This window comes from Stenella coeruleoalba (assembly GCF_951394435.1).
Source record: "Stenella coeruleoalba genome assembly, chromosome: 7".
NCBI lineage: Eukaryota > Metazoa > Chordata > Mammalia > Artiodactyla > Delphinidae > Stenella > Stenella coeruleoalba.
The window spans coordinates 60,727,965-60,746,319 of NC_137153.1; the positions used below are offsets into that span (position 1 = coordinate 60,727,965).

General features: G+C 37.9%; 1 protein-coding gene across 1 annotated transcript in view; it reads left to right on the forward strand.

Annotated features, from left to right (window-relative positions):
* MPDZ (multiple PDZ domain crumbs cell polarity complex component) overlaps window positions 1-18,355 on the forward strand; it is a 779,300-nt gene that overhangs the window by 731,721 nt on the left and 29,224 nt on the right. The window contains exon 69 of the mRNA XM_079926367.1: window positions 6,821-6,924. The gene's annotated coding sequence lies outside the window, so the exon portion shown is untranslated. The remainder of the gene's footprint in view (window positions 1-6,820; window positions 6,925-18,355) is intronic.

Genomic DNA, 18,355 nt, shown 5'->3' on the forward strand with positions numbered 1-18,355 from the left:
TACTCATGTTGTGTGCAGTCAGTGCTGTGGTAAACATTGGAAAAGCATCCTTCCGATAGAATACAACAACGTAAGTCTTAAATTGATTCCATAAACCCTGGTACCTGCTGGTACCTGGTGCTCGCATACTCATATTGTGGAATAGAAGGTCAAATTAACTTTTACATCTCTTGTGAAGCAGCGTTGGGAGAGTAACACCAAATCACTGGGAATCCTTTTGATTCAGATAATGACACTTGCAGTTTGGCCTGCCTTCAAAGCACAATAAAAATCCTGGCCGTATTAAATGGGACAATCTCAGGAGACTACAATTCTTATCCTTTCTATCTCCACCTTCTCCTCCTTGTCTGTACCCATCTTACTTCTCTGCTTAAAAATCATCACTTTTCACTGACTCCCAGACGGACTCCAAACCTCCCGCTTGGCACCAAAACTTCTAGAATCTGGCTCCAACCTACCTATCGTTGGAGGGTCCGTTCCTGTGTCAGATTGTATTTTTCAATATGCCTGTAACAAGTTCTCACACCTCACATGTTATTTTTAATATGACCTTGGCATTCCCCCTATGAAGTAGTGGGGTCTATATCCCCTCCCCTGGAAACTGGGTCGACCTGCATGACTAGTTTAACCAGGGGAATCTGTGAAGGTGCATATGGTAGGCTGGATAATTGCGTTCCAGAAATGGCCCTGGCCAAATCCCTGAGACCTGTGAATGTGTCACATTGCACGGCAAGGGAATTTATGTATGGAATTAAAGTTTTGAACCTTAAAATGGGTAGATTATCCTGGATCATCTGGGTTGACCCATTCTAATCACACGAGCTCTTAAAAGCAGAGAACGTTCTCTGGCTACACTCAGAGGAATGTGTCAGAAGGGGAAGTCAGAGAGATTTGAAGTGTGGGAAGGATTCGTCCTGCCATCGTTGGAGGATGCCAATGGAAGGCATGAGAAGAAACGCAGGCATACCCTAGGAGCAAAGACAGGCTCCTGACAGCCAGCAAGGGACAGGGACTCAGTTGCTCAGCAAGGAACTGAATTCAGCCAACAATGTAAATTAGCCTGGATTTATCCTCAGAGCCTCCGGAAAAGAACACAGCCTGTGAACACCTTGACTTCGGGCTTTGAGACTCTGAGCAGATGACCCAGTGTAGCCACAGTATATGTGGACTTCTGACGTACAAAATTGTCAGATAATAAATAGATGTTGCTTTAGGCCACTACATTTGTAGTCATTTATTATAATAGCAATGGAAAACTAATACAGTAGATGAGGTTTAAGTCCCCATATAGGGATCAGATGCTCTAGAAGTTGTCTTATATCTACCTAATGAAATACCCCACCATTTCTCTGCCTGAACGGGTTGCTACCGAAAGATCTCTTCGCTCATCCACAAACTTCAAATCACCTGCACGCCTCATGCCTCTCTACCTGGAGCCTGCTATGACTTTTGGTTGCATGTAAAGTTTAAAATCTGTGTAGACTTTATTTGATGTAGCCAGTAATAAAAAAGGTTGAATACAGAGAGTGAGAAAGGGAAAAAAGAGAATAAATCAAATCAGAGTTTGAATCTGAAAATCATCAAGGAAACCAGGTAAATCTGTCTTATAAATTTCCAAATGTGTAATCACATTTAATAGGTACCAACTTCCATTCTAACTCATTTCCTTTCTATTTTTGTATTGTTCCTTTTTCATTTCATTATTTTTTCTCTCCTACTTTTCCTTCCTCTAGAAAAACTCATGGAAGTGTGCTATTAGCTATCATGAGCTGACATGCCAACTCACTATGGAAAATTTTGACAATGAAAACTACCAGGTCAACCAGATTTCTCCCTTCATAGATATTTTCTCAGTATACATTTGAAAAAATGCATGATGAATTGATAAGATTAAAATAGTTTAGTTGACACCAATCATAACAGGGAGCTTAAGAAACCCAGCTGAGTTCTTTCAAATGGTGCTGCCTTGTGTTTTCACTGCATGTAGTTGAAAGTCCCTGAGGTAAATCACCTGCCCGTACACGAAGAAAACACACACATGCCCGTGGGCCTCTGTTAATTCTCAGTTGTTAGCCCCGTTGTTATTTGAGTCTGGACAATTTATACTTGGAAATACTCTGAGATTTCTGAAGAAAGGCATTCTATAATTCTAGAGCAGAGTCACTATTTAAATGATTCTTCCAAATTGTGCTCCTATATTTCTGAATATTGCCAAGCATCAAACCAGTATCTTTCAGGTGTTAACAAAAAGTCATTTTTAGCTACCTGTCATTGTTGTTCAGTTTATGCTCTTTGACAAGGTTTGGTTCTGTATTTCTTCAAAAGTGTGTAATAATCCAAGGTGAGCTAGTAAATGTCTAAGGCACAATTCAATGGAGGCCATGAAAATTAAGGTGTTCATGCTTTAGAAAGCAACTTTATTTATGTATTGGTTTGACACTGTATCTGGAAGAAGCAGAGAGAGTATGATGAAAGTTGTTGTTTTTTTTTTTACAAAAATTCAAGCCCGACAGATCAGATTGGCAACAGAGGTAAAAGTGACTCTGTGATGTCTGATAAGAAACATTTCTTGAACTTGTCACATAAAACATTCTGTTATGCTTCAGGCTGTTGAAAATAATTTCTTGCACAGGGCAGTCACCTGAGGCAATTTTGTTGTTCAGCAACAGGACAAATGCACAGCTCGGAGGTGGAAAATTTGGGTTATCGTGAAATTGTAACCATTACCCACACTGAATAAGAGTGAGTCAGTCAAGTGAGAACTATTGCAATGTGGATTAACCTACTTTCACTTTTTGACGACTGTTCCTACCACTGCAAAGATCAAAGAGTATTTGTCACTGAGAAAATTTCAAACATTCTTTAAAAAGCACATTTCTTTTTTAAAAGTTGATCTGTCCTATGTTTATGCCATAAGATATTCAAATTTAAGTATTCTGTTTTATTAACAAATTTGCTCAATCATCTAGAGGCGAGGCTATCAAAGAATGCAGGCTTCAAATGCTTTCATGCAGGAAAGAAGAGGAATAGCTCAAGTCACCTAGGTATTGGCATAAAGATTTCTTGTGATACCTTTGAAGCCGAGTATTTCATTGAATATTGACCTTGAGAAAAGGAATGGAATTGAAGGCATAGAGGAGGCCAGAGACACAGACAACAACACAATATGCTGTATCTCTTGCCTCAGAGATTTTGCATTTTACCTATATGGACAAAAAAAATGTTGCCTATCATTTCAGTAAACAAAGAATGTTGCCTGCCACCAAGTCACCAGCCCCTGCAGCTGCTCGCAGTGGTGTTCCCTGAGGGGAATTCAGAATGGAGAAAAACAGGATACTGGCCCTAGAGAGTTAAGATGCATATGGAAGGAATAATTTCAGTGAGCCCAGACTCTTGCATCTTCCCTTACATAGAAAAACTCTAAAGTCATTAACTTGAGATGTCTAGTTTTTGTGATTAGCAATAATCTTTTGACGTTCAACCAATTTTCTTTTCAGCAAAAACCCCTTCAAACAGTCCCTCAGAGCGATCGGAGAGGCTGCCTTCCCGGGCTGTAGTCCTCAGTAATGCCCTGAGTAAAACACACTTCTCAGATTTTAGGTTGTGCATTTTTTTCCTCAGCTGACACTTAGAGGGAACTAGTAATTCTGACTCTGAGACTTTTTCCAGGTTTAGATGAGTTTGAAATTAGTAACTGAGCATGGTCATAATCAGGTAGCAAGATCAGAATTAAACAGAAGCAGGAAGGCTTTGGTTGAGCTGCTACCTTTCCCCAACTCTTTCTTCTGTTTGTACCAGCTACAGAATCTACTCACATACTGGCAGAGAATTTGAGTGGTAAGAGGAGTGGAGACTCAGGTATTTGTCATCCCAACTCTCGTCTCTAGAACATTCACAGAATATGTATCAGAACCCATTAGCTGAATGATACTATAAAAATTTGGTGCTGGGATATTGTAAACCATTAATTAAATGGTCAAAAGGTAATGCCAAAAGTGAATTTGAATTTCTTCATATTATTAAATGCATATTTTTTTGCCCAAATACTATAAAATGGTTAAGATAATGAATGAGAAAATGATACATATATTTATATGTTGTGTTGTTGTTTAATTTTTTACATAGCCCAGTTATTTAAATAAGTGTTGCTGCTTGGATTTCACGAAGACCAGACTTTACCACGCTAACAGTCAGACTTGGTCTTGAGCTGTAATATATGAAACCTGGTAGAAATATGGTAGGATTAATTAGCCTGTTTCCAGGGGAAGTGTTAGCCAAGTTCAGGAATTTCCTTTACACATGGGGCCATAGTGGGGAACTTATTTCCATCATCTCCTAGGTTCAGTGAAAAGACCAGAAAATAAGGGAGACGGTGAAGGACCTGAGAGCATTCATGGTGCCTTCTCCAGAAGAGGTGTGGGGGGACTGTTTTCCTCTTTCCTCCTGTTATTCTGTTTGCCAAGATTATTCCACTGAGCCACGTATACTGAGTGTATCTCAGAGGGTACAGAAAGTGGAAAGTACACGTGGACGTTGTAGGCAACATGGAAACCTTGCAGATTACCTAGCCTTGGAACATGCAAGCCCCCTGAGGGCCTTGGGTAACTCTGGGCAGAGAGAAAACTTCTGGGATCCAGCACAGAAGCTTCTGAGAACTAGCACATGAGGTTGCCTGGTAGTCTGCAGTTATACACAGTTCACCAAAATAGTTTCTAATATAAATGCAAGTTACATTATACATCTGGATATTACTTTCTGTTAATATCCTATTAATTTTCTCCTGAGAAGTAGTATATCATCATGGTTAAGAACACAGACTCTGACTGCCTAAATTTGGATCCTTTTATACCACCGGTGAGCTATATTTGGATAAATTACTTAACTTCTCCGTTTCTTCATCTAAAAAACACGGTAACAGGAATACTGTATCATAGTGTCTTGAGGATTAAATGGCTTTTACACTTAGGATATTGCCTGGGACATAGTGAAGCACTGAACAAGTGTTCTTATTATTACTATTACATGCTTCTTTTAAGTTTGTATCTCACGGTAGGAGCTGTACCTTACTTTTCATCAACAAATAGCTTCCTGGGTCATTAGGAGGGAAGATTCAACTCACAGGTAATATTCTGTGAATCTTTCTGTGAAACTACCCAGAAGGTCATAGAGTGGTTCTCTTAGGCATTAAATTACCTATGCTACTCCAACCAACAAATTTGCTGTGCCTAATTCTTGACTTTGCCATTAGTTATGCAGAGCAATGTTATCTTGATAAATCATTCAGTGTATGTATAGAACTTAAACAGATTAAAATATGGCTTTCTGTATTTATTTTAAATGGATGTTAGTTTCCAGTTATTTTCTTTTGCCCAAGATTCTGACTTGAAGGTTTTAATGAGTTTTAGATATTTGTTTTGATTATACAAGTATTTCATGTTCATCATAAAAATGAGAAAATTTGAATAAAAGAAGAAACTATTGCCCAGAATATAACCAAATGATGGCCACTGTTAACTCAATGTTTGTTCTTTTAAATATTCTTCCTCTGAGTCACCACCCCTCATGTGCACACAACACATTTTTCTCCCCAAACTGTATTTTATTATACATATTACTTTATAACTTGATTGTTTCACTATGTAATATATCATGAACATATGTTCCTATCTTTTATTATAGTTTTATAGAATACCTTTGTAATACTCTATCCTGTGAATGTACCAAAATCTTTTAAATCTACTCCCTTATGTCAGACACTTAATCTCTTTTTAATGCTGCACATTATAAACAAAGCTGTGACAAACATCAAAAGAGAAAAAAAGGGAGACTACTTTATCAACTCCATGATGCCTGATTTCAGAGAATGGAATATATCATAACTGAAGTATTTTCCAACTGTGGATGAATTAAATGCTCCACTTAATACATTATGTGTTAAGAACGAGGTTATCAGAGACCTTTAAGTCATTTTAGAACATCTGATGACATTGATAAAGAATGGCTAGGTTTATTAGCCATGACTTCTAGATATAAATTCTCATACAGTAAGTTCTTTTCCTTATAACAAGTCATTCTATGATAAATTTAGCACCCCTCCGCAAAAAAAGAAACACAAATATACATCTTGCGATAAAATGGGCATTATATTACAAAATATTATCAGATATATACTTACTGGTTTTGATAAACAGTCACAAAAAATAGCTTGAGTGAACTGAATAAAACATCAAAGGTATATAAAACTCTCAAGTGATCATTTTTCCAAGATGATATAAAAAAGTATTTCATGTACATTCAGAATTTTTTAAGACTTTTTGAAAGTTCATTTTTATTTAGCTCAGAAAATTTTGCTCTTAATACCTTGGCAGATTTAAATATCTGCTCATTGCATATATTTATTTTAATAGAGTTTATCTCACATGCTCATGGTTCTTAGATCTGGAAGGAGCCTCTTTATTGATTTCAGAGTTTTAATCTATATTAAAGTCAACAAGAAAATTACATTTTCAAAAGAAGAAAAACAGCAAAGATGTAAAAACTTGGGAGGTGTGTTAAAGGAGAACTGGAAATTAACTCTGGGATGTGGTGAGGCATCTATAAGCTCAAATCAGCATTCCTTGGCAAGTGGTGTTTATAGTCCAGCAGGTATTACTGAAAAGGAGTGCACAGTACAGGCCATGCATAATAAATTCTGCCACCTAAGCATTTGCTGGCAGTCACATCCAGCCACATCATGTCCCTAGGTAAACGTGTTCTGTTTGAACCAACTCTAATTGGAACTCAGACAGCTAACTAACGTGTAGGTACTTTTGTAATTAAGAAGCTGAAGGGTCTCCCTCATTAGAGAGCCCTGTGAAGGATACTCAGAGCTCCGCCTCCCAGCTTCCTGTTTCGAACCTGCTGCGTACGGCTGCCAACAGAACGGTAAGAGAAGTCTACTTTAAACATTATTTTCATGAATTAAAATAGAAGCAAAGAGCTGTTCTTTAGGGCCAACTTCTTTCCATTTTCAGGGCTTTTACAGGACTTCAAAGCACATACTTTTTTTTTTTTTTTGGTGGTACGCGGGCTTCTCACCGTCGCGGCCTCTCGCGTTGCGCAGCACAGGCTCCGGACGCGCAAGCTCAGCGGCCATGGCTCACGGGCCCAGCCGCTCCGCGGCATCTTCCCGGACGGGGGAACACGGGCAGGCGGACTGTCAACGACTGCGACACCAGGGAAGCCCCAAAGCACATACATTTAAAAAAGTGTTTTGCTAAAACCTTCCAGGAAAAACACACACACACACACACACACACACACACTCTCACACACACTCACTCACCCCCACCCCCTTAGGCTGGGTGGAATTTATTTTGACCCAGATATGAAAGAACAAAGCTAAGGAAGTTTACTTCTATTTATTTCTCTCTGAGAATTTTACCAACCAGCCTCCAGTGTTTTCCTGCTAACCTTTATTTCTATAGTTCTCTTATAGAAACCTTAGTTTCTATAGTTTTCTAAGCAGTTGCTCATCCTGTAGTGACAATTTCCTTCATTCCTTCTTTTGAGAAAAAGTAATGTAAGATAAGTCACACCTGGGCTTCCCTGGTGGCGCAGTGGTTGAGAGTCCGCCTGCCGATGCAAGGGGGCGCGGGCTCGTGCCTGGTCCGGGAGGATCCCACGTGCAGCGGAGCGGCTGGGCCCGTGAGCCATGGCCGCTGAGCCTGCGCGTTCGGAGCACCGGCGGGAGAGGCCACAGCGGTGAGAGGCCCGCGTACCGCAAAAGAAACAAAAACAAAACAAAGATAAGTGACACCTGCTTCCTTGAGTTAAGCAGATAGTTTGGAATCAGGATGCACCTGGTCCATCTCCAATGAGAACAAGTTTTCTCCAAGAAATTTGATACAACTGGACAGTCAGCAACTTCTACTTGTGTGTGAATGCAGTACTATTTTTTGCTTGACAATATCGCAATGGTTCATAACCCTAGCTGCACAGTTAAATATTGAAGGTTTTAATTTTTCTCTCTTTCTATTGATACATAATTTACATTAAAAGTCCATTTGCAAGTTTGACAAATGTATACAGTTGTAAAATGGCCATCACGATTAAGATGTGGAATTTTCATCACTCCAGAAGTTTTCCTCATGCTCGTTTTCAGTCAAGCTCCTTCCTTCATCCCCAGCCACTAGAAACCATCTGTTTTCTGTTCCCGTAATTTTGATGTTTGTAGAAGGTCATATAATGTTCTATAGTATATGTCTTGTGTGTCTAGCTTTTTAAATTAATGTAAGGCTTTCAAGAGTCATCCATTTTGTTGCATATATCACTAGTTTGTTCCTTTTAATTGTTGAATAGTATTCCACTTATAGATAAACCACAATTTGTTTATTCACTGGTTGACATTTGGATTGTTTACAGTTTGGGGCATTTACAGCTTAAGCTGCTACACTGATTCACACACAGGTTATTGTGTGGACACATGTTTTCAATTTTCTTGGGTATAAACCTGAACCTGGCTTATTATAGTAAATGTACGTTTACCTTTATTAAAAAAAAAAGCGAAACTGTTTTTCAAAGTGACTGTACCATTTTGCATTCCCTCTAGCAATGAATGAGAGTTTGTTTTTTCTACTTACTTACCAAAATTTACTATGACCAGAGTTTTTATTAGTAATTCTAGTAGTTGGGTAATAGTATCATAGTGGTTTTAAAATTGCATTTTCCTAATGATTAAGATGAAGAGCATCTTTTATGTGCTTCTTTGCCATTTTTTAATCTTCTTTGGGTTCTTTTTATTGAATTTTAAAAGTTATTTATGGGTTTTTTCTAGAAGTTTTATAGTTTTGGCTCTTTTATTTGGGTGTATAATCTATTTTGAGTTTATTTTTGTACATGGTGAGCTAAAAGTTGTGGTTCATTTTCCAATTGGCTATCCTTCATTGTTGATCTACCATTATCGTGGGCTAGTGTGGGACTTGGGGTCCCAGAGGAGAGTGTTTCTCAGTGTTTCAGCTCCACCCCCAGCCTTCATCTTGCACACCTGCATCACGGAAGGGCTCTTTCTCCAGGCTCTTGCCCTCCCCCAGTGCACAACTATATTTCTTGCTGTGTAGTGCAAGCCTTATGATGGCAGCATGGGTGGCTTCTCCCTTCTCCTACTCCACCTTCAATCTTAGGCAGGTCCTGTACACCGGAGCCTCGGGAGAAGGCTTTTCTCCGCATTCCTGCATGTTTCCCGGTGCAAGCAGATCCCCTTGCTTCCCCCCATGGTGCCAATTAAATTCTATCACATGTAAGAGGGAGATCTTGGGTGCAATTACATTTCTTTCCCTTCACGTTTTGCAGCCAAGTACTGCCTTGAAAAGGGCAGAATGTTTTGAACGAATGGGATTGTTGCCACTTCCCCAGCTGCAGCTGATCTTTGCCCTGGATGAGGGGTGGAAGGGTCCTCCCCCAGAGCAAGTCAGCGTTGCCTTACGGAAAATAAAGTCAGCTCTGGGACATGGAGACGTTTCTTGCCCCTTGTCCAATGGCAGGTGGCTTTTGCTTTGAGTTTGAAAGGGATTCAAGACATAGGAGTGTTTGTGCCCGTCTCTAGTGGCAGCCAATCATTTCTTTATATTCAGAGTTTCTAGAGAATAGATGGGCTTCTGCGGGTATTCCTGCTCCATTCTCAATCTTTGGCAAATCTCACACACTTGTGTTACTGGAGGAGGAATACAGGTCCTCTGCCCTGCCTCCAGTCTTTCTTATGCGTGCTTGGTAGAGGCCCTTGACAAATATTGCAGGAGTGGATATGGACTCCACTTCTATCTGGGGTTCCTAGAGATCCTGAACTGACAATCTAGCCCTCAATTGATCTCTAGGAATTTATCACAACTTCAAGAGATAAAGGAAGGTTCACCTCTCTGCGGCTTCATGTCTCATGCCCTTTTGGCCTTCTCTCTCTGCCCTTTTCCTTCCCAGGGACTGTTCTCCCTGGTCTTTAGATGACCTATTCTCATCTCATTGCATTTCAAATGCTTCTTTGACTTCACAGTCTGCTGCTCAGATCATCAGTTTTGGTTTTATCCTGCTCAGAATATGTATACCTATTTCCCCTTTCTTATCACACAGTTTTCTTGAAAGGCTGGTACCCATCTTTAGGCAGTCAGAAAAGAGACCAGTCAGTAATCTTCTAAAAGAGCTGATTTTCAAGTTTTCAGGGACCCATAGACATACCTATTTGAGGTAACTCATGCTTATTATTATCCCATACTTATGTTATAGCTGTTTTTGAAGAGGAGTCTGTGCAACACAGGTGTATACAATGCTAGTCTCTATAGCTTACAGGTGCCAGTTCTATTGTCCCTCAAGTGATGTCCCACCTTATTAATCAAAAAGATAACAGATAAACATGATTCATTTCTCTCAAGGACTCGTGTGTTGTGTAACTGAATTGGGGCATTCTTTAATAGCATCCTGTCTTTTAAGAGGACTTTTTATGGTTAAGCAGATCTTGGTGGCCTTGAAGAATTATTTGGCATTGACTTCTATAAAAATGTAATGCTTTGGAATATATTTTTATTACAAAAGTGAGAAAAGGAGGAATGTTGTATATGGGAGGCATCATACTCACTATTTTGCATGTTTATTTTCAGCATTTTTTCTATACCTCTTTGTATGTTGCAGTTGGCTCAAGTCTAAAAAGATAGTTTTCTACATTGAGCTACTGCAATGTTTAGATAATTTAAATGTAGTGTTAGGAATCAGAGAGGATAAACATTCTCTCCTTAAAAGGACAAACAATTGCAAAACGGTAGTTGCTAATCTTAATATTCCTAGTTCAGAAATTAAGATGCAGTTGCTGTTTGCAGGAAATTACTGAGAAACGATTCCACGATATCTAACCTATTGACTTGACTCTTCAACTGTCTAAAGGTACACGATCAGCAGGCACCTAAAGTAATTTGTTAAACTCTGTCAGCCTTTAAATTTATCTTCATTTGGCTCTGTATGCCACAATATTAAATGTAATGCTTAATTACATTAACATTTTCATTCATTCATATTTATACATTACATACTATGTTTAGGTAGATCTTGCAATAACGCAAACATAACTGAGATATAAACTCTATATTCAGTAGTTTATAATTTATTAAGAAAGAGATGCTATGAACCCAAATAATTACAAGACAGGTTAGAAAGCTGTAGGTTGTATTTTAAATCACTGAGATACAATTGTTATAGGCTTTAGAGGTATGAAAGATTAATTCCAGCTGGGAAAATGAGGGAGGACTTCATGGAAATGTGACAGTTGGATTCAGAGGATGGATGGGATTTGGATAAATGGAGGTAATGAAGAAAGGAATTCCAAACAAAGCAAAGAACAGATGCCTGGCAGCCTTTAGAAACAGTTTGGAACAAGAAAGACTTATTTTCAAATGTTAGGTCTGAAATTAATATATACCTATGTACACATTATTTACATTGTAACCTATGTAATTATTTACATTGCTGTTTTCCCCAAACTGTGCTATAAAATTGGATAAAAATGCACTGCAAAACAGAAATTTAAAAGTTTGAATTTCTTCCTATAGTTCTATTCTAAAGGCAAGTATAAAGCACATATCCTTTGGAAAAGAGAACCAGGTGATATAAAAATTCCAGAGGAGGGCAGCAAAGATAAAGACAGTAGAATTAACTCAAGTGGAAAGAACAGAGAATCCTCTTTTATAAATTCCATTATTTTCACAGTAGTAAGCATCTCTAAGGTGGATCATCTGTTAGCTTTAAATTATTAATTGGTTTGAAAAAATTAAAAAAAATGAAAGCACACATAATTGGTCTCTTTCTTGGTCTGTTTCTTTTATTCCTTTGAAAGACTTATGGTTGTTCGCACTCCTAAAGGATGTTACAAGAGAATTACTCCAGCTGAAACCAATACTAATTCAAGTAGTCCTTTATTTGTTAACTACTGAATGTCTACTATGTGCTTACATTGTATTATGTGGTAGGGATATGATATATAATTTCATTGACAAAATAATGCCTGATTTCATAAAGTTCATACCTGGTTGGTAAATTATTTACCTATAAATGAACTGGATTGAGCATTATACTCTTACAGCACAGTCATACTCTGATATGAGAATGGAATGAAACCATTGCTGGCAAACCAGAACTTGTATTGAACCCTGAATATACACAGGGGAAAGTATGGAATTTAGGGACCATTTTGTAATGATAAAAACATAAAAAGTTTGTGACCTTATATTGAATTAGAAGGTTGTCCGGTTCCTACCTAAAATTTCAGACTAAAGGATACATTTTTCCCACTGTGAAGGAGGGTGTTTTTTAGGCTGTGCTATCTGTATATTGCTACCAAAAACTACGTACGGAATAGAACTATAAAATACCAGATGGTCATAAAGTATGGAAAACATGTTCATATAATGTTATTCAACATACTATATGTTGAAATGTAATATTAATAAACCCACATATGTGTATTATACCATTATATATATTCACCTATGTTTCCAGACTTTACAGCCACTCTGTAGAATGGTTCACATTTCATTATTTGAATGTAGCTGTATTTGACTATGCTTTTTTCTGACTAGTTGAAGACGTGGAAGTAAAGTCAAAAGCTACTTTTTAAAGCAAAGTTTGTAAAGCAAGAAATGATTTTTTAAAAAAGAAAATTAAGGAATAGAGAATATAGCATAAGCTTCTTATTATTCAATCTTTTGAAGACTGGCTGATTCCTGAATTTCTAAACTCATCTCCCACTTTACCCTCCCCCATCTTATTCTCTCACCCTATTGAGCTGCCTGCTCAGAGCCCACAAACACTTGATGTGCTCTCCCACTTCCCGTACGCTGTCTCAAGCTCTTTGTATAAGCCTGAAATAATCTTGCCTGTTCTTTACCCATTGAAATCCTTTGTATCCTGCATGGCTCAGACCAAGTGTCACTCCTTTCTCTACGTGTCATACCAAAAATGTTTGCCAAATTCTAAATGATCCACAAGTCAGTTGTTCTCTGTGCTCCCAGGTCACTTGCCTGGTCTTTTCATCATGGGATTTAATTAAAAGATTTTATCAAATAAAATATTCATATCAATTATTAGAGCCGATTTGTAAAAAGCTACTTCAGATTTTGTGCATTTGTGGTCTCTTATTTATCAGTGAAAATCTTGGTTTCATATAAACTTTTAATCTTGTCAAAAAAAGTTGATTATCTAAAGAATAATGTGCTCAGGATAGTAGAATGTTCCTGTTAATTGAGAATTATAAACGTTCAAGAGACTAGAATAAAGCCTCCTCATTTTCAAAGGATAAGCTCTAGAAATACATGTGAATAAGTAAACCTATTAATCTTGCAGGGGAAAAAACCACATTCTTTTGGGGTTGGGCTGGTATCATCTGAACTACAGGTTGTAGCCCATTCTTGGCTGTTGAAATAAATTTAGTGTCATTAACATTATGAAATAGATATACCATAATGTGATAGATTAGCATTTACTAGAAAACATTAGAGTATTTCATTTAATAATAAGAAGGGTTTTGTGGCCAGTGTAGTTCAGTTATACACATATGCACATGTGTGTTATAGATACATAAACAATATGTATTCCTTACTGGGTGTCATGGTCAAAATGTTTGCAGAACACTTATCTTCAGGGTATCTGAAAAAAAGCTGGTACGTAGTAGGTGCTTTCTCCTAGAAGAGCTCTTTGAAGCAGAAACGGTTAGGCAGCACTGGCTGGTTAAGACCTTAGCTGGTAGGAAGTGCCAGAAGTATTTAAAATCACAAAGGTTTTCAAGCTAAGAATACATTGTGCATAACTCAAAATTTTTTGATGATTCACTGACCTTTTATAAATTTTGTGAACCACATAGTCATTATCGTGACTATCAATTATTAGTATCGAGCGGTGTTCTGGGAAGACCGAGCTAACAGTGTGCCTTAGTTATTAAAAGACTGGAGAGTTTCCTGTATGTGGATGTAAGCCAGGTTAAAATAAAAGGATTATTCTTTTCCCCATGGTTTATAGAGGGTGCATTCCATGCCCCTGAATACCGAGGGGGAAAGTAGTTAAAATGAGAATTTAAGCCCTTTTTGCTTCAGAAAGTTTTAAAATATCAGATAATGAAAGAATAGAAGGCCTGTCTTAGAATAGAGGTTTTTAATTAGTGGTCCACAGGCCACATTCAATTATGCATATTTTTCCTTTGATATTTTTATTGTTTCAGTGGCAGTTATTTTTTTTGAAAGAAATTACTTTGGTATTAAATCATGCTATGGAAGCAGCGTTTCACACACACAATCGTAGATGGTACGAGAAGCTACTCTATAATTTGGGTAGTTGTAATCATCATGTTATGATGTTACAATGTGTACAATAGACTTCCATTTATAGGAATTAAATAAAACATATCCTGCATTATGCTTGGGGACATCTGTCTTCCTTTGCATTTGGTCCACTTAACTAGAAAGTGTTAAAAAGAGAAATGGGAAGGAAAGCCACACATTATATCGCAGAAACACTGCTGTGAGGCACCACTCACAGATGGTAAGGTTCTTGACAATGGAAACAAGAAGCCAATGAACTTGAATGTACGTGACATTTTACCACCTTGAAGATACGCTGGCGTATGCCTGTCTTCCCTGGGAGAAGAATTTTCAACTTGAGATGCATGAAATTTGAAAAAAAAAAAAATGTGTGTTGCAACAGTAAAACTTTATTCTGAATGTGGCTCAGAGCATCCCTTAATAAAGGAAGCCACAATCTGAAGGAACTTGGTGAAGCAGTGGATGATTTGTAACCAGGAACAGGAGAAAAATAGGAAGCAGTGCCTTGGTCATCCAGTGTCCTCAACTCCAGAGTTAGTTACATTTCTTGTATAACTTAGAAGAAGGTCGTGGAAGAATTGGCAACAACAGAAAGAGATTGTTCTTGTCTCTGAGTGAAACCAGCTTCTGGTTTTCATCCGCTATGTGCATGCTAATGTCATTAAGGAAGAATTCCTGTTTCTGTGCATCTCACTGGGAATGTTCAGAGGTCTTCAAATGGTGTAAAGTTTCTTTGCCAAGCAAAATTTTGTCTGGGTAAAACTCTTGGTATTTTGTGTGTGGTGTAGTACCTAAAGAGCTTGGCAGCCTTTATACTTCATGACTTGGGTGAAGAAAAGAGCTTCACTCACCGTTGTGATTTACGACTTTTCTACATCAGGATACATTGTAATAAAAATAATACGGCCAGCAATCCCGCAATAGGCCTCCTCTCCTTCCATGAAAGTTGCTGATGATGTGAGAACTGGGGCCGTAAATCATCATCTTGTCAATGAAGGAACAAAATAAACAGTTCTTACCTACTTCACAGAAGTATACTGACTTCTTTTAGAGCATGTCTTGATATGCTTCACTGATCTTTGGGCAGAAGTTTCACCCTTTGAATCCCAAGAAATGCCTTGAATAATTAAATAAGAATTATTTCATTCATAATGTGGCATACGTACAGATTCGGCCTTATGAATGCATTCATTCAGTGTATTATTTTTTTTTTTTTATAAAGAGATACATCTCCTGTTTCAAGGCCCTACAATCAGTGTTATGGATGTCGCTGAAACACTCAGATCTCTTTTGCTCGACTGACATTTTGGGAAAAGAGATCAGAAGACCATTGTGTGGGATTTCTAGTGCTGAGAATGTGCTTCCTTGACTGGCTCAGAGGGTGACACTGCCTTGTCAGTTTCTTTGCATATAGAAACCTGCAGACGTCTAGAAACAGCCATCACACTTGAGATTTACAACTGCCGAGAAGACCTGAGGTTGAAAATGTGGATTTTCATTCCTTCCTCACTGATATGGTGAATGTTGAAGAGGCAGATGTTGTGAAAGACTTCAGTGCAAGGTCACCGCACTCAGCCATATGCAGTGGCCTTGCCTCAGTAATTTGAAGCCAAAAGAAATAAATTTAGTTCAGATGGTCTTGAAGAATTCTGAAGTCCCTTGACTCAGTCTTCCTTGCATGATAAAGTGAACTGTAGGATATCTGCTTTTCTTTGCTCTTATGTCCTTTTGTGGGTCCAGACACTGGGGACTTATGGGCATCCACTTAAAAGATAAGATTAATAGAAGGTAAAGGGTTATATAAAAGATAACATACATATTTCCATGTAAAAGACCATGCCATACTTTGAACTTCCTGTTCAAGTTCTAAAGTTTCATCTCTAACCTACACATTTTTGGTTTGTCAGATACATTTAGGCAACCAGTAGCTCCAGTATAGGTAATAACTACCCCCAAGCCCAACAAATGAAACTCTTCAAAGAATTTTCATCCAAAAAAAAAAAGTATATAGTAAATTATATATGAAGGCTAAATTATAGCGATACATTTTCAGAAACATTTTTTTTTTCCTTAAAAAGAAAGACCAGGCTTGAGAAAGCGAACTTAATGGACTTGAACTGCACAGCTGCTTTGACTTCTATCTAGCTTGAGGAATCTTGACATTTGGTTAAAAAAAAAAAAAAAAAAACACTACGTAAAATAGCATATGGAAGTTTCACAATCTTTATTACAGTTTTTGGTGTCTGATGTTAGAGGTGCATTGGAAGATTGATTGCAAAAATGACCCCAGTAGTCCACACTTTGCTGTATCTGCGCCATCTGGAGTTTAATTTTGCAGCTCTTCCATACAAAGGTGAGGTCTATTTCCATGTCCCTCGAGTCTGGACCAGCCTTATCAGTTCCTTAGACTAAAGCATATGGTGGAAATGGTGGCATGCCAGTTCTGAATTGAGGCCCCAAGAGGCCTTGCAAGTTTCTACTCACTCTCTTCAACCCTTGCTTTGCCATGAGAAAAGACCACCATGGCGGAGCAGAGTTCAGTCATGTCTCTTAGGCCATCTTAGAGCATTAAGCCTTCAGTTAACCTATGAGCTGAGTGCTGATGCATGAACAAGCCCAGCTGAAATTAGCTGCGCCCAGCTTAGGTGAGCAGAACAGCACAGCTGGCCCATAGACTCATGAAAAATAAGAAATGATTGGTATTTTAAGTCACTAAGTTTGGGGGTGATTACTCAGCTATAGCTAAGTAATACAGAGGTCTAAATAGACTGTACCTACTTTTAAAAAATAAGAGAGCTAGTATAATAATAGATGGTGACAGAAGGTAACTAGGCTTATTGTGGTGATCATTTTGTAATGTGTATAAATATTGAATCACTATGTTGTACACCTGAATTCATATAATATTGTATGTCAGTTATTCAATTAAAAAAGAATTAAAAAATAATAGATGCCGTGTAAGGTATACTATCTACAAGGCACTTCGTATATATTATCTTCTTAACTCTTACACAGGATATGCTTTCTAATGTACTATACTGAATCTCTACAGTAACATACCTGAATTCTTAAGATATGTCTTGACATTTCCCACAAGTGTACATTGTTTTTTAAAGGAAGACTCCTATCCAGCCACATGTACTAAATTTGTACTAAATTTGTCAAGACACTTGTATTAAGTTGAGAGATGAGAGGAAAGTGCTCATTAAATGTTTCATTCATTTTGTACATCCTCTATAACCTTGTTTCATTTTTGGCAATATTTCTCATGGTACACACAGAATTGTTTCTCGCTTTCTACACACATGCATATAAAAAGCAAGATGAAACAAAATCCTGAAAGAGAAAATGACTCTGGAAACCTTTTTATACACTTTTTCAATTTTCAGAGAATCTTTATAATTTCCCCTGGCAAATTTTGGTTGCTCTGAACATGTGTAATAGCTGACACAGTGAATTAGAAAATAATTTATTACAGTTTTGTCTGATACACATCCAACAGATGACCATGAGTACCTTGAAGATGGCCCAGTATAGAAAAAACAGAGACACAGCACTGGCTAGAGCTGAAGCAGTAGGTTGCACTTTCTAAACTCTTTGGATAAATATATAAGTGGTTTTGGAGGATGATGCAAATAATCTAATCATTTGCAACAAGGGAAGGAAATTGTGTTCACTATTCTTGTATAATTATCCCATCAGATTGTTCCCCAAGTGTTTCCTTGGTTTAGTGTGATCTAGAGGAAATGAAAAACCTTTGAGAATTCTAACAGACGTCGAGAATGCTAACAGACTTTGGAAGAAAAGTGGAGAGAAAGGAGAGGAGAGATGGGAGGAAGAACGAGGCACAACAATTTTTTAAAATGGCCTGGATGCTTGCCATGACACAGGGGCCGTAATGATGAATAAGAAAGTTGAGAGAGAAAAGTATTCTTTCTTTTTATACAGCCAAGTGTTAAGGCCACAGGCTCTACTCTAAGTTGGATGTCAAACGAAGGTGTTGGCTGCTACGGCTATATAAAAAGTCA